Source organism: Convolutriloba macropyga, chromosome 12 (assembly GCF_964194025.1).
Source record: "Convolutriloba macropyga chromosome 12, txConMacr16.3, whole genome shotgun sequence".
Lineage (NCBI taxonomy): Eukaryota > Metazoa > Xenacoelomorpha > Acoela > Convolutidae > Convolutriloba > Convolutriloba macropyga.
In genome coordinates this window covers 8,735,397-8,759,976 of record NC_134479.1, presented here as the reverse complement: position 1 = coordinate 8,759,976, position 24,580 = coordinate 8,735,397, and the positions used below count along the sequence as shown (strand labels likewise).

The 24,580-nt window shown below is 33.7% G+C and overlaps 1 protein-coding gene across 1 annotated transcript in view; it reads left to right on the top strand.

Annotated features, from left to right (window-relative positions):
* The first annotated feature begins 1,355 nt into the window (after window positions 1–1,355).
* Window positions 1,356–24,580, top strand: part of LOC142351147 (uncharacterized) — a 297,047-nt gene continuing 273,822 nt past the window's right edge. Inside the window, exon 1 of the mRNA XM_075403262.1 lies at window positions 1,356–1,366. The gene's annotated coding sequence lies outside the window, so the exon portion shown is untranslated. The remainder of the gene's footprint in view (window positions 1,367–24,580) is intronic.

The window sequence follows — 24,580 nt, the reverse complement described above, 5'->3', positions numbered from 1 at the left end:
ACGAGGCAAAGTCTGGCCGTTTTTGGTCTGCCTGGGTATTTTTATGGGCAAAAAAGATCTGGATGGGCACGGATTTTGAACGAGGACCTGAATCTGGGTAAGAGAACCATAAGATCTCAGCGGAAGCTAAACCACATTAACAACTTAAACACAAACAAACTTCTCAAAAACTGCTTGCATTTTTTAGTAAAAACATTCTAAATTGATCAGTTGTTTGGTCCATCATTCTAGCGAATCATTGACCTCAAAAAATTAAGTTTCGATAGTTTTTTCACACCGTTCAGCTCAGGTACAATGTCTTGCGGGACAGCAATGAAGATGATTTATTGCGTGAACGATCTGGTTACAGTCTTAAACAATACAAGGGACAAAATGAGTTTGAGAAAACCGAACTTTCTCTAAGCCTGTGTCTCTTCTGCAGCTAATGTATCATTAATATTACAATCTGGGCTGATCAAAAATTAAATTACCTCTTTTTTGTGAGAGACTTACTCTGGCCAGGTAGGTCAAAACAGTGCGCTGCGGAGACAACAAAATCTTTGTGGATAATTGTTCCACCACAAATATACTTTTCGGTTTTGTTAATGTCTGGAATATAAATTTTTTCAATATAAATTTGCACAAAGAATGGTCTCTCGGGTGACTCATAGCCGTCCAAAATAGCTCGCTGCTGATTGTTAATGTTTTTATTATAAACTACTGTTGAAAATAAGGCTAATAAAGTAATTAATGCACCATACTCTGCCGCGAATTTCATGTTTGTTTGAAAAGAAATGACCTGGTATTTTTTAATTTTTGTACGGGTAAAAACAATGATGCAAATTGGGTAATTGGATTATTTGTAAACAAGCAGCGGCAAACATTAGTTATGTTTTTTTTGGTTTTTCACACCCTCACGTACGCTCTATGTTGTTTTTTATTTCACATGCCCTAGTTTTACCCACCTTCCAGATGTTTTCACAACACCGTTTTAACAAATAAAGCTATAATGATTAAGCGAGCGCCTTAAAACATTAAAAACTGCAGGCACAGCTCAGTTAATGCTGATATTGTTTATTGTGTTTCTTGATGAACGTTTATTATAGCAAAATTTGTAGTCTTTTTAAGTACAAAACTTGTAGAAGTGAATCACAAAATTTTTGGTTGTTTCCTCCGCTAATTAATGTATTTACCTATGAATAAATGAACTCCGCAATTTTTGTAACAAAAAAGACACAAAATGTAAATTTAAATTTTGTGCGACAAATATTTCCAGGAAAAAAGTTTTTTGTTTTCTCAATTTAGTCACGAGAGTGTTCAAACCTAATTAAAAAAATTTTGTTCTTTAATTATGAAACGTGGTTAAACTACCGCGATCTTATTAAATCTTAGACGCAAAGTTTAATAATGCAAAATGTTACTTAAAATGTCCTTTTCAAATCAGAGTTAGAGTTTGGTTTCAGTATTCAGTGAATGGCGACATGCCTCAGCCGCCAAATTTAATATGAGGGTAATCAAGTGAAACAGAGTTGAGCATAAGTGAAATTCTTTTTGTCAACTCCGACTTGTTTTTCTGTGAACAATATAAAGTTAAGGGAAATCAACTGCAAACAAGTTTGAAAATAAACCAAGGGGGAAGTTCTACAATCTGCTACGTAAACTACTAAACTACTCAACTACTACTAATTGAATATTTGCGACAAAAAATGTTTCTAAATTATAGAATGTGGAAGTTACGGACATATGTTTAAAAAACTAGTGAAAAAAAAGTTTCTTCACAGATTTGACAATAGAAAATCAAATAGAAAATTCGAATATGCAAACAATTACAGTTCATTATGAAAAATTTGAACACTTATCCTCCTGTAAAAAAGTGAAAACTATGTTCATAGGTTAAAAATCATAGAAAGACATTGCCCAAAACATAAGAACAATTAATAATATCACACTTCTAACCGAAAAAAATATCTGATTTGCAAAGAATTAACGCCAGAAAGAAAAAGGATTCAGCAACAAAGAAGTTCAAGAAAAAAGTTTACAAAAGTTGAATATTAAGTGTACATTTCTCCAAAAAGAAATCCATTTACATATATCAATGAAAAATTTACCGAAGTTACATTTCCATTCACCCTGTTTTAAAAGTGCGTTTAAAAGTTCAAAACGAGTATTGTTTTGAAAAGAGGGGATAAAAATTAACATCACGGGCCAAATTAATATAAGGGTTTTTATTTACTCTCTTTTTAAACACAAAACACTGCTCGAACAAACATTACTTCCGCTAAAACTAACTTTGAAAACATTTCTCCTCTTTGAGCTGTCTACAAAACAATATTGCCCAGTACGTTTTCTTTCAAGGTCTCTAAATTGTGAAAAATCAATATAAATATCCCCGAAAAACTCTTTTCTCTCATTGAAGGCACCCACGCGTATGTCTTGAATATATACTTCTTTGTGAAAAAGTTTGTTAATTGATTATAAATTCACACTGTGTCTTTAACCCAAATAATATTTTGGTTACTTTCCGGCTTGTAGATATACCTTCTTAAACGTGTTTTCTTTTCTCTCTTTTAGACTGCGGTCGATTTATTTGACCCTTGTGCGTCTTTTGTCCCTTCTTATTTCTCTGTTTTCCTGATATCAACTGGTAAGTTGGTAAACTTTCTGGAGAAAGTTTTATATACTGAGTGGTCACTCCGTTTATGTTGGCATATGTGTATCGTCAAAGACTGCCGTTTTTGATATCCCTCTGATCTATTTTGCACAAGATATCGAAAGACGTTGATTAATTTTACTGCTTCCTCAATTCAAAGAATTTGACAAAAACTACACTTACTAATGATCTTTCAGCACGTAAGACTTATCAATTACTATGAAATCTATTGTGATGTCAAATGTTTAATGCATATAAATGAGAAATTGTCTTTTTTATTTTCTGAGGAGGAAACCGTCGAAAACTGGGGGAAAATTTTAATGAGAACAAAGTTCTAGAAGCTAAGCATTATAAAAATCAACAATCTTGCTTTCAACAGAATTACCCGTCTTACTAAACACATAGATTTAAAACAAGTCGTCAATTTGGTCAATATTTTTATTCGCTCTATATAAAATTACAAATAATAGTCAACCATTCTGTCCCGATCACACCAACGGATCATTGGTTTCATGCCAATTCGTTTTTCTGGTTACAAAACAGATATACTTTTCATCAATTAATAAATGGGTTTAAAGACAAAAAATGGTTTGATATATTTTTTGTGGTGATTTGGAGCTAGATTAAATACATTCGTCAAATGCTTGCAAATCTTTTTCTGAATATATGATTGAGCTGTACTTTGCGTTGATGAAGTCTGTGGTTAGCTTTCACTCAGCGGAATTTATAAATCTTCTTCTATAGATAGCATTGCTTTACTGTAGATAGAAATGACTTCAAATTTTATATAATATACCAATTCGATACATTCTATTCTCTTGAGCAAAGCTTTTCTTTGAAAATTTCCATTGATTCCTATCCGTGGAGCATAAGAAACCATACAAATTTTTTTCTGTTTTATACGTTCCGTTAAAGCACTGACTGAAAAATGGAAGTTTTTCAAAAGCTTAAGCGAGAGCTTTTCTCGTTGAGATTACTTTAAACATTTGTCAAGTTGGTATCTTCCAATGCACTTTAACTAAAATAAAAAACCGGGCCATGGGGAGTCCAAGGACCAAAGAAATTTTCTGGGGTATTTTTTGGTTACGTCACATTTTTTCCTAGTTATACACTGGCTAAAAATCCGTTTTCGTTTGATAAGAAATTCGTTAACTCAACAATTTTTTCACCCCTTCGCCCGACCTATCGTAAAAAAACAATTATTTTTGCGTTACCGCCTTGCTGTTTATCTTTTAATCAAAATTACATTATTGTTCTGAATTTGTGAAATTCCTTTTTTCCTTGACATGTTTGAATATTGCTTTATTTAATCGAATACGGTTACCTAATCTCTTGGAAAAACTTTTGGAGCCCAAAACTAATTCATTCAAGAAACATAAGAAAAAAAGACATTTGGCGCTCACGAAAAAATTGTTCGGGCTTTTTTAACTCTCATTTTAACCACAAAACAGCGCCTGAACAAATGGTACTACAGCTAAGAAAAACGTTGAAAATTTTCCTCTTTCTCGAGTTCTCTGCAAAACAATATTACCCAGTACATTTTCTTTCAATGCCTTTAAGGCTGAAAAGTCATTGTGTTTATCACGGGAAAACTCATTGTGGTCATTAAAAGCTCACAGGCATATAATTTGAATGTATATTGCTTTGTGAAAAAGTTTGTTAATGTGTTATAAAGTCACACTGAGTTTTTGAACCCAATAAAATTTTGGTTCCTTTTCTGCTAGTAGATTTTACGTCTGAAACCGTGTTTTTTCTCTATTGGACTACGATCATGTATTTTGACCCTTTTGTGGCTTTCTTCCCTTGATATTTCTCAGTGTTCCTGATATCAACTGGTAAGATGACCAATTTTCTGGAGAAAACATTAAATACTGTGCGGTCACTCCGTTTAAGTTGGCATATGTGTATCGTCAAAACCTGTACCGTTTAAGATTTCTCACTGATCTCTTTTTTCCCCAAGATATCGAAAGATGTTTTTAAATTTGACTGCTTCTGCATTTCAAAGACTTTGAAAGAAAACCACACTTACTAATAGTATTTCAACATGTAAAACTTATCAATTACTAGGAAATCTATTGTGTCAAATTTTTTAAAGCATATGATTGATATTGCAATCCCTGATAACCCAAACTATTTGTCTTTTTTTTCTGAAGCGGAAGCCGACAAAAATCCGAAAATTTTTTACTGAGATTAAAACTCTAGAAGCTTAGCCTTTTGAAAAGCCTAATCTTCCTTTCAAAAAAATAACGCGTCTTCCTAAACACATTTTTTTTCAAAAGTTGTCATTTCCGTCGATTTTTAGTTCGCTCTACGTCAAATTGCAATAAATAGTCAACCATTTTGCCCCGATGACGCTAACGGATCTTTGGTTTCTTGCTAATTCATTTTTTAAAAAGTTTCCTAAATGTTCGATTGATCAGTTTGTGAAGAAATAAACGAAATTTTTTCGTTTTTCTGTCTCCAAAGCAAACATACATTTTTGAAGTAATCAATGGTTTTCAAGAGTATTGCTGGTTTCAAGTGGTTTTTTTTCGCTGATTTGGAGCGAGACAGATTACATTCGGCATACGTTTTGCAAAACTGTTTCTGAATAATCGATTGTTTGTACTATGCGTTGATGAAATCTATGGATAGAAATGTCTTTTTTGATATCACATACCTATTCTATATATGGTATTCTCTTGAACAAAGCTTTTCTATGAAAACTTTAATTGATTCCTATCGGTGGGGCATAAAACATCATATCAGTTTTTTCTTCTTTGTAGATTCCGTTAACGCACTGACAGTGTCTTTCGACACTACCTTTTTTAAAAATTTGAGTTGTTTTTTGTTGATTCTGTTTTTACACATTGTTTAATGTTTTTTTTCGGAATGGAAGTTTTTAAAAATGTTTAGCAAGAATTTTTTTGCTAAGATTAGTGCAATATTTTGTGATTCATGTGGATCAAATTTTTTTCAAGTTGGTGTTATCTATGCTTTTTTAAGTTCAAAGGGGAAACAATTTTTCTGTATACTTTCATTAATTACAAACTGCAAGTGTCTTCGGAGACATTTCAAATTAAACAAAAAAAGCATTTTTCGGGTGAAGTTTTTCATATACGTCACATATTTTATCCTAGTTGTACACTGAATGAAAATCCGTTTCCGTTTGATAAGAAATTTGTTAACTCAACATACTTTCTCACCCCTTCTCCAGACCTATCCCCGAAAAACAATTATTTTGCTGTTACCGCCTTGCTGTTTTTCTTTTATCCTTACACTACTAACCCGAATTTGTAAAATTATTTTATTTTCCATCGCATGTTGGAGTTTTGCTTTTACAGTTTTGCATACTTCTTACCAGAGACAATCGCAAACATTTTCCGGCTTAACTCAAACTTTGATTTTTTCAACTGTCGGTTAGTTGCGTTTCTGAATGTCTTGGAAAAGTTATGAATTTAAACATCTGCTTTTGACGTCCACTTATTAAAAAGTTGACTTTTCGCTTAATAAAACCCAAATATATTATCGATATCCACATCTTTTATTTTTTTTAATAAGTTTAAGGTTTAACTAAGTACTTTTAAAGCTTATGCAGCGTCTTTAATTTTTTTCGAATTGATTCTTTTTCGAAATTGTCCATAGTTGTTGGGAGGTTCTGAGTATCTAAGCCACAAGAGAAAAAAACGTTTGGTTTTAACAAAGAAATTTGTTTGTGGACCATTAATTGAGCACTCAGACTGTATCAGCTTCTCAGTAGGTCCGAGCTTAAATTCAGCGAAACCTAAATTTTTGTTCTGATTTTGCCATAAAAAGTCTAAAAAATGACATGTATATCGTACTGTTCAGAGCAAAATTACAGAATCGAGTAGAATGAATCAGTACTGGTTTGCTTTGGGATGTTGGTCAGGGATATCACAGGTGAAGATAAAATCAGAGGACGCATTTGACATTAATTTTCAGTTCTACGAAACTGTTTAATAACTATGAAAACACCCTTTAACTGTTCTCCCACCGCATAATCTAACCGCATGTTCTTAACTAATTATTTACAGTGTAATGTACGTAATGGCACCTGTCACCTCAACCGAAAAACTTTTTTTGAAATATGACTACATTTATTTCTAAATAATTTTACCTTCACCAAAATTACTCACGGGACTGTGTTATCATTCATTTGAGAAATAGACAGTTGTTATCAAACTTTCAACCATAAATATTGTATCAGTGATATTGATTCCAGATGGTTTATGTTACCACAAAACGCATGCCCACAAAGTATTGATACTTGTAATTATAGCGAGCCAGCATCCCCGCCAAACTGCCTATAAATGATAATGCGAAAAAAAAAATGGAATCTTAGGCTGAAAAATTTGTATTCAATTAATGCAAGTGATTTTTTTCATATTGTAAAAATACTATTATTAACGGCGATTTGGTGAATTCTAATTTTCAAAAAACTCTAAAATAAAAATTAAAATTGGCCAAATCGCTGTTAATTTTAGTATCTTTTCAATATGATGTAATTACTTGCTTTCGAAAAGAAAAAATTACGAAGGTGGTAAATTTTGAATTTTCCAAAAAACTTATCCCAATGATAAAAAATACTTTGCGAATGTGCTATGACGAAATAACGATAAACAATGTAAAGACGGGGTTCAAGTACTTAAAAATTTCTAAAAATTAGAACTCGATGCTGATTGTCCAATTTGATTTGGAGCGCACGATTATCTGGACAAGAACGCACGGTCTGGACATATACTGTTTTGTTCTGGGATGGTCTGGACATATATGTCTTCGAACGCACGAAGAACGCACGAAAAATTTTGAACGCACGATAGTCTGGACATATCCACTTTCCGTCTGGGACGGTCTGGACATAGGCACTTTGAGTCTGGGACGGTCTGGACATAGGCACTTTCCGTCTGGGCCTGTCTGGACATATCCACTTTGGGTTTGGGACCTCAGTCTGGGCGCGCACGTTGTTGAAAAGATTTCAATTACATATAAAAAAATTGTTAAGCGCCCTCAATCATCTAGGTCGTGAAAAACGGCCATAGTTTTAAGGTGCGACTAAGCTGCAATTCCCGTTATGTTGTTTTCTTTGGAGTGTGATTGACTTCATAAACAGCTCCGGCTGTCTAATAAGTCGCTTCAGATTGACTTTAAATTTAAAAATCAGGACGAGATGAGTCACGAGCTCTGCATCCACAGAAAATTCCGGCGAGATAAAGAAAATAGCAATCTTCCTGTGGAATTTATTAGGAGAGCGTTTTGATGGGAGTGCCTGCACCATCTGGACGATCTTGAAAACGCCGACACATACACAAAAACATTTTCTTAACGCCCTTCCTCTGTGGTTTTTGTTTTGTCCAGGAGTTAAAAAGAAGCTTGGAGCTTCTGTGACTAGAAAAACAGTGCGTATTTTTGATGTGGTGGAGGAGCCAGTTGAGAGTGTCTTTGCAAAGGTGTGAGTGCAGCTGAGAAGATCGTCGATTTAGTTACTGCAGATAATTTTAGTAAATGTAATCTCTTACAAAGTTCTATTTGGACCCAATGACAACAACTGCCAAATTTTTTAGACATGGTGTTAACCACCAATTTAGGAAGATGAAATAAATTTTTCAAAAAATATTTTATTGTGAATGATAACCTCGCTCCATTTCGTACCAAGATAACTCGTGAATTGAGAAAGAGGAAGATGTTGATAATGCTATTAATGTTGGTAAGAATAAGTTTGTCTTTAAGCGAGTCAACGAAAAACTTGAGTTCAAAAATCTTTATATGATTTGAATGTGGAATAATGAGCTCATCTCTTATGTAATTTATGTAAGAAAGTAAACGCATTATTCGTGAATCGTTGAGCTAACTGGCTCTTCATTTTAAGCATTTTGATTTCTTCATATTTTTTGAACCACTGTGGTGAAATTGAACAAAATTCGGAAAGTGAAATTAGATACAAGAAACTATTCAAAGTTTCGGAAAATGTAAAAACCAAAATTACGCACTGTTCATGTTAACTTTCAAAGTGAATCCTAACAGCGTATGCATTTGAATTCCTTTGGTAATGGTATTGGTGCAAATGCTATTGTGAGTATATCTGAAAGTTCGCAGATGGCTATAAAATATGCTAATGGAAAGTAGCTTCCAATTCACTTGAACTATTTAGATGCGATGGTAAAGCAAACAACAAAAAAATGACGTGTTTGTGTAATGCTTCTTCGGCCTTTGAAACTAATTCCTGTGTATCATAGGGACTTAAATCTGTTTGATCAGTACAATATGACTCAGTGGGCGTTAAATTTCAGTGCAACTTTAAGTCAAAATGAATTTGAATAAATCATGGAACCCCCTCAACTTATATCAGAATGAACTCATTCATCTATTATTGACTAATAAAGAAAATTCAACAAGCAAATCTAATCCAAACGTCCTAATGGTTGTCAAAGTAGATTACCTCAATCTTTGCATTTTGATGCATTGATTTGAGGGGTATCTACAGGTTTTGATTTTCAAGTTTTTTTGCAGATGCCTGTAAAGCAGCACATAGGCACCAGAACTTTAGTCCCCAGGTTGAGGTCCTCGTTCAAAAGTCCTTATGAAAATACCCATCCAGACTATTTTTGCTTATGAAAATACCCAGGCAGACCAAAAATGCCTATGATCCAGACTTTGCCTCGTTCAAAATTTTGGTGCGTTTATGTGCTCGTTCAAAAACTCTTATGAAAAGACCCGTACAGACCAGTTTTTGGCTCGTCTATGGGGCAGTTTTTGGCTCGTCTATGGGGCAGACTTTGGCTCGACCGTAAGTACTTGGTGCGTTTATGTTGCTCGTTCAAAAAAATTCCTCGCCTGTGTATGTTTGAACGCACCATACCCCCTGTGTGCGTTCAAAAACGGTCTGCGTCATAAACGAGCACAAACGATAACCTCGACCTGGGTCGGAATTGTAGAAGAAATCAAGCCTGTGATAACTATCCGGCTGACTAGATATGAAAACTCCGGTGCATATCCCACAGCGTCTAGCGTCTCGCATTCTAACATCGCCCGCTCCTTCGGCGTAATATAATTCTCGCAAAACTTCTCCCTTTCAGAAGGTTACCTGACAAAGTGTAAATGAAACTTTTAATCTAAAAAACAGCCGAAATACATTTTTACCTGAAATAATTGCAGGTAATTTTTGTGATAATCGTGTAGACAAACTCGACACTGCTAATAAGGAACAGGGTTCTGACTCCATCTTAAGTTTCGTGGCGTCTTCAGTTAATCGTTATAACTAAAAAGAATTGAACTTAATTGATTTGTTAAGTTCAGTTCTTAAGAAAAAGTCCTCTTTGCATCATCGTCTATGTGACTGTCTCATTTAATCTTACAAAATCTACCATACCGTCTATGGCAGCATAACGAATAATGTTGAACGTGGCAAAGCCGCGCGTCCTCATCAACACCTTGTTCAGGCAGCTTTTTCTCACTGTCGAAAGAATTGTTCTCCTAGACCAAGGAGAGAAGATGGGCATTTCTAATTACCCATTTTACTTCTCAATCTGTCTATTTCGAGGTTTCCTGATCATTGAAGTTAGAAATTGTGTAAAAGAAGTGGAGCTTTTGAACTCTCGGCAGGGTAAGTAGGCTATGATTTGGACTTATTTTTGCTCGAACTTATTTGGAACATACTTTTTCCTTAGTTAAAAATGCGTTGAACACACGTCCGCTAATCCCGTTTGCGCTGACTCGCCGCCTCTATGTCTTCATGCCAGCTAATCAATTTAGCACGATGAGCGAGCAACCGAAATTGCGTTGATCACATTGTTTAACGACTTCGACCATCGTCAGAAAGTAAACAGTTTAACGAAAAGCTGAACGATGTTTTTGTGTATTGATTTCAAAAGTATCTACACGTTTTAAAAAGCAGATTCAATTTGCACAAGCCTGTCAAGCAGCAGGTATGCAGTGGAAACTTAGTCTGGAGTGTCGGAGAAACTAGCCTTCGGTTAACTATCCCAATGATTGGATATAAAAACTCCAGTGTGGTTCCGACAGCGCCTCGCATTCCACCAGCGTGCGCTCCTTCGGTTTATTCTTTTTTTCGCAGCAATTTCTTCCTTCCGGAGAAAGTGGAAAAATGAAATGAAGCTACTAAATTACATCAACAGATAGACAACACTTTGGAGTCTGAAACTTAAATTTGATTTTCAGTGCCAATTTCACGATATGCATTATTTCCCAGAACTGCATAGCCCTTTTCCAACAAAATGTTAGTATTAAAATTGCACAAGAACGTTGGTTTTTGTTTTCCGAATGACTTAGGGGGAAAATTTGAAACTTATCGAAGGCCTAATTCTCGTTGAAAATTTTTGCAAAACTTTGTGGCAACATTTGCCGCTAAAAGGAGCTATCTTTACCATAAACGTATGAAAATTATCAGGAAAAATTTGGCAAAACTACTTTTTTCCATAAATAGATGTAGGTACTTTTTATGACAGTCGTGTGAACAATATTTGTGCAGAAAAAAATCGAAACTAAATTCCGAGCCACATGAACGAGTTTACCACTGCAAAATATTTGATTCTAAAGCAATCCACATAAAAATTAGATAAATTGAACTTTTGTTGCTAATTCAAAGAAAAAAAGGCGTTAAACTGATAGCTTTTTATACGTCAAACCAACAATATTAAGTCTATGTAATTCTTCTAAGTTAAAATCACGCCATATTGAGCAGGTAACCTTCCACAAAAAAGGGTTCAATGAAAAAGCTGCTCAGTTGAGACTTTTAGGCTCAATGGCGAAGTATTTTTGTCTTTTTGATTATAATTTCACTCGGTAGTTCGTTCCATTCTATTATTGCTGATCTCTCAAATGGGTTTTGCACGGTTTTGCACGGTTTTGACGTCCAGAACACGGTTTAAAAGCAAGTAGTACCTTTTTTCATTTTCGTTAAGTATTGTAAGATCTTTTTTTGCAATTAGGGTCTTACTGGGAGTATTACTTTACAGACTGAATTTGATATCTTGAACAGATTCAAAGTTTTGTCTAAAACATGTTGACCGTAATGCCCAGTTTAGCTGTTTTTCATAAGATAAAATTAGATTTTGATCAACTGCGTGGAGGTAACTGCTGAATAGTGTAATTAACTTAATACCATATGTCTTCATCTCAAGGTTTTAGAAACTTTATTTTTCGGGTGTTGTTTATGATTTTTTGAATTAGTTGCTTAAGTTTAAGTATCTTAAGTTAAATTAACAGCGTGGTCAGTATATTGTATAAGTTCAGTTTCGTTGTCAACTCTTGTTGTCATATCATTAATTTACAGAATAAATAAGAGTTGTCCAAGTACTGTTGCTTGCGGTACACTACCGAGATTATCAGCAGTTTTAGCTAAAATAACGGTTTTCATATTAGAATATTTTTCACAGTAAAAATATATTGTCAAAGATCACACAAATTTTTTGCAGAAAAAGTGAAACAAAAAATATCAGCAACCCTCATGTTAAGAAAAAAGCGAAATTCAGCTGAAAGAATTTCTTCGCTGAATGAACTTTCTAATGACACCACTCTACGGCATGTTTTCGATCGGTCAAAATGAACTGAAAAAACCCCAATAAGTGGGTTGGGAACTAATATATTGCCCTGTTACTGTACAAATAACTAGTTAATTACACAGTAACAGGGCAATATAGTAGTTCCCAAACCACTTAGTAGGGGGTTTTTCAGTTAATTTTGACCGGTCAAAAAACTAACGCTGCAATGCGCTGTATAACCGTTGATATATTTCAATAAGTAAAACCGTTCCCTTGAAAAGTCCCCTTTTTACATGTATTATGATACGTTTTGTGGAATTAACTAGGTAAAATAGTCCAAATTGACTTCTGTCTCTTAATGCAGGCGAAAGAACCGCTGACTTATTTGTGCTCCCAAAGAAACTTCATTTTAACTCAATTCTTGCATGGTTCGATTTATCCAATCAGCGTAGTATGACACTCGCGTGAATATGGAAGCGGGTCCAGGGCATTTAGTGGGTCCATGACTGGTCACTCCGTAAATGCATATTGGGTAAGAATGTTCACCGTATGGAAACAGAGGTCCACCCGAATCACCGTCACAGGTAGACTGTCCAATTCCATCCGGATATTCGCCAGCGCAAATGTGTATATCTGGATCGAATTTGGGATGTGATTTTGGAGCGTAATTGCATTTTTTGTCCCGTTCTCTTTTTGTCGAATCATTTCCATACTTATTTTTTTCGAATAGTTAGGAAGAAAACAATGATTTCTCTATGCTCTTTGGACAACTCAACAATGAATCATTTTTACAGTTTTTTTATTTTATTTCAATCTTGAGTCTGAAGGAAAAATTCAAGCGTAAAAACTTTCGTTTTGCTATTGTTGTTGGGTAACAAAACTTCGATACCGTCAACTAAATTGACCATTAGATACAAACCTTCATTATGAATCTCCATGCACACTTTGTTCGTATATCCTGAACGAAGCCATGCATGTATTAAAGAACACCCGGGTCGAGGTTTTCGGATAAATTTTTGTAAGAAAAGCGGTGAATGCGCTGAATTTTTGTGAGAAATGCAATGATTGCCGTAGATGCGGTGGAAAAAACAGCATTTCACCGCATTTCTTACAAAATTTCACCGCGAAGTTCACCGCCTTTATTGCAAAAATTCATAGTTTATGTTATCCAACATTTATTGAATCTGATTTAAATTCACAAGAAGTATCATAGAAGTACGTGACAGTTGGCAGAGTAGAATAAGAGGTTGAAAGCATGCAGGAGGTTCGAACCCATGTATGGAAATTGCTTTTTTGTGTAAATACCGAGAACCCGACGAAAAAAATTGCCGCAATTCACCTCATTCACGACTAAAAGATGTAAGAAATACGTCGGTTAATTTCTTTTCACCGCATTTCACTGCATTTCTCACAAAAATTCACCTCCGAATCTTGACTCGGGTAGTGATATAATTCAATGTACATGGCTTGTATCTAGGTAAAGAAGACATAATGAAGTGCCTCTTAGTTATCTGATTATATAATTTAACCATTTCAATTTCTTAAATTTCATTTAAAAAATAGATTGCATTAGAAAGGCATGTTATTTAGCTTAGAGTGGTTAACAAGCGACATCCATTCGACACAGTTTTAATAAAAAATCTGAAACAATTTACTGTGTTTGGGAAAAGGTGACAAAAACTTTTCTTACAATTTTTTTTCTTTATTTCAGTCTTCATGCAAAAACCTTGACAAGGTTCTGCAAAAAGATTGTTTATTCAAAACTCCAACCCACTCGAACCCGCAAGATAATGATAAAGGCTGACGTTTTGTGTGGCATCAGTGACAACATAGTAGCACAAGTTCCTGATAAAAACTGATTTTATCGTGTCTTTCTTTTTTTTGCTATCGTTTTTTAATCGCAGCGTACTGTTATGGTTGCCGCTAAGAAAAATCAGCTCTAAGTAGTTTCAGCTCGAGCATCACGGTTTGGCTCAGATTCGAACAATTACTTTCACTTTAAGACAATAAAAGGCAATAAATGTCTAGTCGAATCCGCTTTAAATGGCTGTGCTAAATTTTGAGAGATTTTTTTTGATGTCGTACGATCTAAAATATGGAATTTATTTTCAATAATCAAACGTCCGCCATAAATTACTTTCCTTGATTACTCTCTAATAAAGCTTCAGTCAAAAATGGTTCCTTTGGGTTTGAAAAATTATCTCGAAGAAGTCAACTTTCTCATCACTAACAGTCCAGAAAATGCTTAAAAGTCTGCCGTCACTCGCTAAAAAACGTCACTTTCACAAAAATATCTTTAATATTTTATACAGAGAGTTTTTAATGTCGTATAAGTTTATTTCTGTTGTGTGAAGTGTTGATACGGTTCAAGTTTTGGCTGACTACAATTATAACTTTTGAAAGTTCTTTGGTTTTGTACTAGGTCATATATGAGTTTTATAAATACTCGGTAGAGTATGATTACTTGGAAAAGATCTGACAAAAATTCAGACTTATTCTCAAATGGCTTAAATTGTTATGTTATAAACTACTGATACGGAAAAAAAATCAAACAACGATGCAAATTGTGCAGAAAAAAATTTATCCCTGTAATCATACTAGGTCATATATGATTTGCATGATTTCTTTATACTCAATTTCAGTGCCTTCAAAAAAACAAATATTGTTTCTTTGGTTTCATATTAGGAGCAAATTTCTTTGGTTTCAGACATTTTAGGATTGTGCTAAGAAATCGACTGGGCAGTATGAAATCATACATGATCCTTGTATGAAATCAACGAAATTTAATCACGGGTTTCTCTGTGTAAACCTCCATCGGAATTCCCTATAACAATGTCATATGGAAGGCTACTATGATCTTTTCCGTTTGTGTCCCCCAGCTTAGTGGGTGCATATTATAATTATTTATTTATATACTGTGTAATTATATACATAATTATATACTGTGTAATGGCACGTGCTCCATAACTGTGCAGTACATAACTGTGCTCCAAAAGTGTTCCTACTAATATTTATGAATTTTTTCCCGTTTGTTCCCCCCCCCCCCAGTACGCTATGTGCCCCCCAGTTACAGAGCACGTGTCGTTACACAGTAAATCATTTTGCAAAAATATGGCACGTGCGTCGGGGGGGGGGGGGGGGCAGATAATATACATCCACTAAGCTGGGGGGGGGGGGGGATTCAATCAATGCTTTTAATTAAACAAAGACTAATTACTAGTATATTGATGGAGGAAGTGAGAAGAGGGCTCACTGACAAACTGCAATTAAAAATTGCGGCAAGAATCTGTAAGTTCAGTTATTTCTGCTCATAGGATTTCCTGGTCACATCTTACCAATAACAGTCCTTCCAGCAGTGAGTTTCCCTGATAAGGAGATCTTGCCAATTCAGCTCAAATAGGGAAGAAACTTTTTAATGGTTAAGAACATCAAAGATCAATCCTACATGATAAAACTTTTGGATTTTTTGATTTATTAAGATTGATGGAAAGATTTTCCTTGTTTCCAGAAATTTAATCTCTCGCAAAACAGACGCTCGTTTCTCGTCTCGTGTTCTTCCCATGCCACAAACACCCAAAGTCTTAACCATGTAATAATCTTGGGTGCAAATTGGTACTACCCGTCTGGGGTCTACCGATTCGGGCAGGCGAAGGAGCGCTATGTCATTACGCTCTGTTCTGTGACAGTAAAACTCGTGATGACGTGCTGCGACTCGAACTCTTAGTGCTATGACGTTTGGATCCACAGTGAAATCGCCAACTTCAACTTCTGTTTTCCAGGTCACTTAAAAAAAAATTAGTTGAATGATTAATAAAATAACAGTGAAAAAGTTATTTGTAAAAATAAAATTGTTCACTATAAGCAAATTTTTATACTTCTGTCATATATTATTGATTTTGAGAAAAAAATCAATTTAAATTTTGAACAAATAATTTTACTATAAAGGTGTAAAAAGGAAAATCATTGATTATTTTTTTGTTTGTCATTCTTTATAAATTATCAGTGATTCTTCCGCACTTTAATTGTAATTGGGTTTTCATACAAACGCAACAGAAAGCAAAAATGAACTGAAATATAAAACATTGCGAACCTAACTTTTGTTCGAGTAAATTTTGCTGGATTCATATTTCTAATTAGTTTCCGTAAAAAGCTGTTAATTGAATGTTAATAAGACACAAACGAAAAATCTAACTATCGAAAAATAGCATAACCTTCTTGCATTACTAATATTCGGAAAAACGAATTGCAGAATACCGAATTTTTACGACTTGCATGCAATGGCTGTTAAAAAGTTGGTTTCAGATTTAAAATTTCAAATCGACGCCTCTATCAATTCGAACTCGAATCGAGTTGATCCTGGTTATAATTGGTTTATTTATTGGTTATACAAACATTTGGCCATGCATTGCCAGCCATAGTCAAGCTTCGTGGCCTCGTTAGCCATAGTGGCTCGTCTGGCTTGATATAAAGATATAAAAATAACATCCGAAAATTGGGTTAATTTATTGTTCGCTAAACGGCGACAAAATCAAGCTTGAAGATGTCGACTGTTAATGCGAGAAGTGACTTGATGGAGAGGTGAAATGATATCCTGCTAAGGTATGTGGCGTGAAAAGAACTAAAACAATTCAAAAGAGTTATTCGCGACACATTGATTCATTTACTTTATGATTATATTGCTGTTCTTTAAAAAAAGTTATTTCACATTTTTTAAATGAAAACAAAACTTATGCTGAGAAAACTGCAGAAGGTTATGGATATAGTTAATAATAATAATAATAATAATAACAATAATAATAATAATAATAATAATAATAATAATAATAATAATAATAATAATAATAATAATAATAATAATAATAATAATAATAATAATAATAATAATAATAATAATAATAATAATAATAATAATAATAATAATAATAATAATAATAATAATAATAATAATAATAATAATAATAATAATAATAATAATAATAATAATAATAATAATAATAATAATAATAATAATAATAATAATAATAATAATAATAATAATAATAATAATAATAATAATAATAATAATAATAATAATAATAATAATAATAATAATAATAATAATAATAATAATAATAATAATAATAATAATAATAATAATAATAATAATAATAATAATAATAATAATAATAATAATAATAATAATAATAATAATAATAATAATAATAATAATAATAATAATAATAATAATAATAATAATAATAATAATAATAATAATAATAATAATAATAATAATAATAATAATAATAATAATAATAATAATAATAATAATAATAATAATAATAATAATAATAATAATATAATAATAATAATAATAATAATAATAATAATAATAATAATAATAATAATAATAATAATAATAATAATAATAATAATAATAATAATAATAATAATAATAATAATAATAATAATAATAATAATAATAATAATAATAATAATAATAATAATAATAATAATAATAATAATAATAATAATAATAATAATAATAATAATAATAATAATAATAATAATAATAATAATAATAATACTAATAATAATAATAATACTCAGGTTTAGGTCCAGACCCAAATTGAGCTGTGATCAGACTATGCAGACTGAAAGGACCTCTGATCAGACTTTCCAGACCGAAGTTACCTCTGATCAGGCCATCCAGACCAAAATGATCTCTGATCAGACTTTCCAGACCAAAATGTCCTCTGATCAGACCGAACCCAGACCACTAACCAGAATATAGTGCGCTTATGATCAGACCCAAATTCAGAAAATTGTGCAGACTATAAACAGACTATGATCAGACCATCTTCAGACCATGGTCCAGACTCAATTTCAGACCCTTGCCCAGACCTTAATCAGACTATGATCTGACTCAAGTGCGCTCAAAATAGTCTGATCAGAGAGAGATTTTAATTATGAACAAATATCTTAATTTTGCTATAATATATTAACTTCATAAAAACTGGTGTTTGCAGTATTAAAATTATCTAAGGAAAAACCAATTCCAGAAATAATGCTAGAGAAAACGAAACCTAGCTGTTAAAATAAAATTTTTATTTAGCATACCCCTTAGTTCATATTTCTGACTCAATGGATGAGCTTAGACAGCTTTCCACAAGAAACGTCGTGGTCTTCAGTTAATCAAAATTTCCTCTTGAGGAGACCGGCATTTGCTATCAGCTGGACCCCTTGTTTCTGGTCAGAGTCATCGGACTTTAGATGAGTCTCTGATCGGAACTCTGCTTTATTGTTGCCTCTTGGCAGAGCCAACAACCCTCAATAAAAAAAACAAAAAAATGAAAAAAAAATTGCACTCGAAATCAGACCTTCCGGACCGAATTTTGACCTGTGATCAGACTGAACCCAGACCATGGTCCAGACTATAAAGACTGTGATCAAACCTTCCAGAGCAAATTGACCTCTGATCAGACCGAACCCAGACAATGGTCCAGACTATAAAGACTGTGATCAGACCTTCAAGACCAAATTGACCTCTGATCAGACGGAACCCAGACCATGGTCCAGACTATAAAGACAATGATCAGACCGTCCGGACCGAATTGACCTCTGATCAGCCGAATCAGACCATGGTCCAGACAATTGTGCTCTCGAACCGCTTTCCAGACCCTGTAATTTCGGTCGGGGAACACAGGGGTGTGCGCTCGATTGGGTCTGATCACAGCTCAATTTGGGTCTGGACCAAAACCTGGGTAATAATAATAATAATAATAATAATAATAATAATAATAATAATAATAATAATAATAATAATAATAATAATAATAATAATAATAATAATAATAATAATAATAATAATAATAATAATAATAAGAATAATAATAATAATAATAATAATAATAATAATAATAATAATAATAACAATAATAATAATAATAATAACAATAATAATAATAATAATAATAATAATAATAATAATAATAATAATAATAATAATAATAATAATAATAATAGTAATAATGATAATAATAAAAATAATAATAATAATAATAATAATAATAAATAATAATAAATAATAATAATAAAAATAATAATAATAATAATAATAATAATAATAATAATAATAATAATAATAATAATAATAATAATAACAATAATAATGATAATAATAATAATACTAATAATAATACTAATAATAATAATAATAATAATAATAATAATAATAATGATAATAATAATAATAATAATAATAATAATAATAACAATAATAATAATAATAATAATAATAATAATAATAATAATAATAATAATAATAATAATAATAATGATAATAATAATAATAATAATAATAATAATAACAATAATAATAATAATAATAATAATAATAATAATAATTGTTGTATACGATTCGCTTATTAATGAAAAGAGCAAGAGTTAATCTTGAAATTCAACAACTAATCTCTGAACGCGTTAAGGCAGAACTGCAACGGAGTGCTTTCGCACTTGTTGGCCAAGACACAGTACCAGTTATACTGTGTGGTTAACAGTTAACAGAAATGTCAATCACAATCATCAATCTAGGTACAATGCGTTGTCACCAATTGGTGAGGTGTTAACATGTAGAGAAGTACGTACGACAACAAATGAGTTTGTTCTCCGGATGGAGATTATACCATAAGATAAATATGTATATAGTTTAAGAGTGTTTATATTAATACTTGGTATACTTGGTTGCGTTTTGTGGATTCCTCCACCACACTCCCCATTCGTCGAATCTTTGGCTGACTAGTCAAAGAGTTTGTCGAGGGCGGCGATATCCTCTGTGTTGAGGGATGAGATGGAGCTTGTTGTTTGGCTTTCGCCATTGTCCTCCTCCATGTGTATTAAATCAATTGGTTCGTCGGCCTTTTCTCTTTCCTCCGGTATGTCTGGTTGTGCTTCGTTGTTGTGATGTTTTGTGTGTTTGATTGTTTCCTTGTTTTGGTTTGTCTCGGATAATTGTCTTGGGATGTTGTGTCGCAGTTGGTATCGGTTGTCCAAATAGTATGTACCAGTTGGTTACTGTTTTCGTTCTCGCAATTGTTGGTGGTGGGTGCGTTGGGTTTTACCAATTGGTAATCATATGTGCTGGTCATCGCGGTATCCTGAGTTGTTGTCATTGTTTTAGTTATTGTGTCTACAGGGGTCGACTGGTGTGCTGGAGTAATGGATATGATGTCTTGGCTTAGTCTTGTGTAGTTAGCTGGGGTGATTGAGATTATTTTTCCGTCGTTGTTCTGTTGTTTCTTTGGTGAGTGGGTGATGCGGTGGATGATTTTATCTATCTTTTTGTTTACTTGTTCTTGGGACTTTTTCCTCGGTGGTGTTGACATGAAGGCTGTTGGGTCATCTGAGGTAAATATCTTTATCGGGCTGCCTTGTGAGGAGTCGGAGATTAGGTTAAAAACTTCGATAGATTTGTTTTGTTCTAACTTTGAAGTATCCATTTGGATTCTTGGGTAGTTGGAAATTTTGCGCTGGCGCTCTTTTGCCTTGTTTAGTTTCGATTGGGCTATAGCCGCTTCTTTTGATTTTCTGTCAAAATCGCTTTTGGGTTTTGTTGATCTTTTTGTGTGCTGCTGTTTTCTTTTTCGTTGAGGTGGATTTCGGTTGTTTGGTCCGGGGATGTCGAGTTGGTGGGATGGTCCAGGTTGCGAGTAGAAGTGGGCTTCGTTTATGTTGGTTGGTTCTTCTGGTCTGTCCAGTTGGTCTTTCTGCTTGGACTGTTTGAATTGTTTCTTTTCTGTTAACAAAAATTGTTTTATTTTTTCCTGATTTCTATTATATTCTCGCACTGTTTTACACGCTACGAAGTGCATTAGTCTCGGTTTTGTTTCGTTTATGATTGCCAAGTCATTTTTTCTGATTACTCTGTTCTTTCTGGTGTTTGTGTCTAGAGTTATTGTTGTTGGTGAGTAGTTAGTAATAGCACCATCTTGTATTATGTTCCAAAGTGGTTTTAGTGTGCCGCGTGGTTCAGGTGCTTTGCGTGCTATTGCTTTTCGTGCTATTTGATTTCGTGTGTTAGTTATTGATGTTGTTTTATCACCGAATGTTATCATTAGTTTGTCAGGTGTTATCTTAATTGGAGAAGTATTCTTACGTTTGATGGCTTTTTTCTTAATGTTCTGCAGCGTAGAATGGTCCGAGGAGTCATCTCCCTCGATTGTTGGTTGGAATTGTATGTCCAGTTGAGGTTCAGAATCTGACTCGAGATTCCAGATTGTGTCGGCTTTCAGCATCGGTTGTTTTAGTCCTCTTCGTTTATCTAAATGGAATTTTGTTATTTCATTGTATGATAGATTTTTTGGTGATGTCTTGGATGTAATGTTTGATATTGGTGTGTTAGGTTTTCTGCCGAAGTGAGCTGTGAATGGTGCGATTTTTGTAGTTGTGTTAGGTATGAGTTTTATTTCTTGGATTATTTCTGTGTATTATCTGCAAGTGTGATTTTTGACCATTTGGGGTCGTTATTTAGGTCTGAGAGACGGCGTTTTATTGTTTGTATTAGACGTTCTATCATTCCGTTAGCTCTGTGGTCTCCAGCTGGAGCTAGTATTAGTTTAATATTGTGATTGTTACAGAAAATTTCGAATTGCCTGGATTTGAATGCTTGGGCTTGGTCGCATCTTATAGTTCTAGGTATTCCGTGAAATTTTATGTATTCTTCTAAATATTTTATTGCTGTGTCAGTGTCGCAGTTGTGGTATACTATTGCGTGTGGGTATCTTGAGAATCTATCTATCGAAAGTAATGTATACGAATCATTATTTTGTTCGTCTAGTATGGGGCCGGCAAAATCCATTTGGATTTCTTCGTTTGGTTCGTGTAGTGGTGGTAGGTTTGCTAATTTTGATTTTGGGATTATTGGTTTTAAATTCTTACCTATTTTGATGCACGGTTGGCAATTCTGTGTGAGAGTTACTATCTCTCTATGGATTCTTGGGAACCATATCATGTTTGCTAAGTGCATTATTCCTGATTGGCCTGGGTGATTGCGGTGAATGGAGTTCATGATTAGTTTACGTAGTTGTGTAGGTATATACATTTTCCCGTCATAGAGTATGCAGCCAGCTGGTGTCGTGCTCAGATCTCGTTTTAGAGAGTGTCAGTATCTGCTGAAGTATTTGAGTGAGTCTCAGTTTTTATCTTCTATGATTTGTAGTAAATTTTTGCTATGTGGGTCGTTTCGTGTAGCTTCGGCGATGAAATTTTCTCCGAATACTCGATGTAGTTGTTTTAGGTAGTTGGGAGTGTTTTGGTAGTCTAGTTCTGGGATTGGGTTGAATTCCTCTTTTTCTTCTAGTGGTTGGCGTCCTTGCCCAATGTTTGATGTTTCGTCTGTCTGTGTGGCAATTGTATTTGTTTCCAGTGGGTTTGTCATCATTTGTGTTTTCGTTGTGTTTGGTGTTCGGTATCGTTTTTTGATTGGGACTTGGAACGTTTCTACTTGTGGGTTGTTCCTTGTCGTAACGTGTATTTTGTTGCTAAAGAAAGGGTTAATTGAGTTGTAAGATCTACTAAATATAGATGTTGATAAAGGATTTGTAATAGGATGAATAGAAGATTTGCATAAATAATTTCTGATAATTCGATTTGTATTTGTAGAATTTTGAGTTAATTTTGAATTAAATGAATTGTTTAATGTGTTAGGAGGCAACTGTTTTAAAGCGTGTAAATGGCGAAAGCGTTCTGTTTCTGTTTGCTTGGATTGGACTGGTTTGTGACGTCATTTAGTTCATTCTGTTTTCTAGCGATCTGATTGGTTAATTTTCTTTGCGTTGTCTGTAGTGTATAATGTATTGCTTCTATGGTTTTTATTACATGATTTTCGTCGCAGTTTTCACCAGTTGTTTGTGTTATTGGATGGCGGCTTAAATAGTCCGCAAATCCCATGTTTTTCCCCGCGATATGTTCGACTTTAAAGTGGAATGGTAGTAATCGGTCTACCCATCTAGTTAATCTACTTTGGTATGTTTTGTTGCCTCTATTGTTTTTTAGGGCGGAGAGTAGAGCTTGGTGGTCCGTTTGGAGAGTGAAATGTGATCCGTATAGATAGTACTTAAAGTGTTCGAGTGACCAAACTACGGCCAGTAGTTCTACTTCGTTTATGCTATATCTGTGTTCATTTTTGTTAAGGAATCTACTGGCGTATGCTATTGGTTGCCATATGTTGTTTTGTCTCTGTTCGAGGCACGCGCCTAAGCCTTCTTTGCTGGCATCACATTTTACTCGTGTTTGGCAGTTAATGTCGAAATGTTTTTGTTCGACGATTGTTTTAATTGCTTGTTTTATTTTGTTAAATGCAGTGGTGTGTAGTTCTTCCCATTCTAATTTTTTGGGTGTTTTATTTGTTGGTTTTGTTAATAGTGGTCTTACCGGTGCGCTTAATGCTGCTAGGTTTGGTATGATTTTTACCAAGTGGTCTATGCTGCCCATAAATGATCTTAGTTGTTTCAGCGTTTTTGGGTTTTCCAGTTGGATGATTGCGTCTGTTTTTCGTTTAGTTGGGGTAATGCCTTCCGAATTTATTTTGTATCCTAGCCAGGTAATCTCTGTTAGGCCAAATTCGCATTTGTGAAGGCTTATTGCAAGATTTTCTTGGTCTAGTCTTTTTAGTGCTTTGTCTATTTCGTTTTCATGTTTTTCTATTGTTCCTTTTGTTATTATTATTATGACATCAAGGAATGCATTTGTTGAGTCTAATCCGTCTAGTGTCGTATCCATCATTTTCTGGAATGTTGCTGGTGGGTATATCAGGCCGTAGAAGCCATTTAGGAATCTGTAAGTGCCCGTAGCGTTGCCGCCTAGCATATTGAAATTGCAGTGTTTTTGTGTTTCGGGGTGTAGGGGGAGTTGGCTATAAGCGTATTTGAGATCTATTTTGCTAAAGTATAGCGTCCCCTCTGTTGTTTTGAGTTCAGAAATTTTCATAGCTATTTTATCCATTAGGTGGTCTATGCTTTGCATTTGATATTTGTTTTTGTGTACTGCGTCGTTGAGTATTTTTGAGTCTAATGCGATTTTGATGAGTTGATCTGCTTTGACAGTTTTTACTACTGGGCTTATGAAATATTCGTCTGAACAAGATGTTAGTTTTTTAATTTGTTTGTCTTCGATTAACTTTTTAAGTTCGTTTTCTACTTTTTCTACTAGGTGTAGTGGGATTCGTCTACCGTTGTGTTGTGTTGGGTTGATTTCGCTTTTGAATGTTGATTTTGCTACATGATTTTGTGATCTACCTAGTCTTGTGCATAGGTGTGGGTACTTTTGGAATATCCATTTGGATATTCTTAATTGGGTGTTTGTTATGTTGAGTAAATTTCTCTCACCTTCTTTTTGTTGTGTTCCCATTGTGAGTCGGAGGCCTAGTTTGTTCAAGATGTCTCTTCCCATAATGTTTATTGTATTGGTGTCTACCAATAGG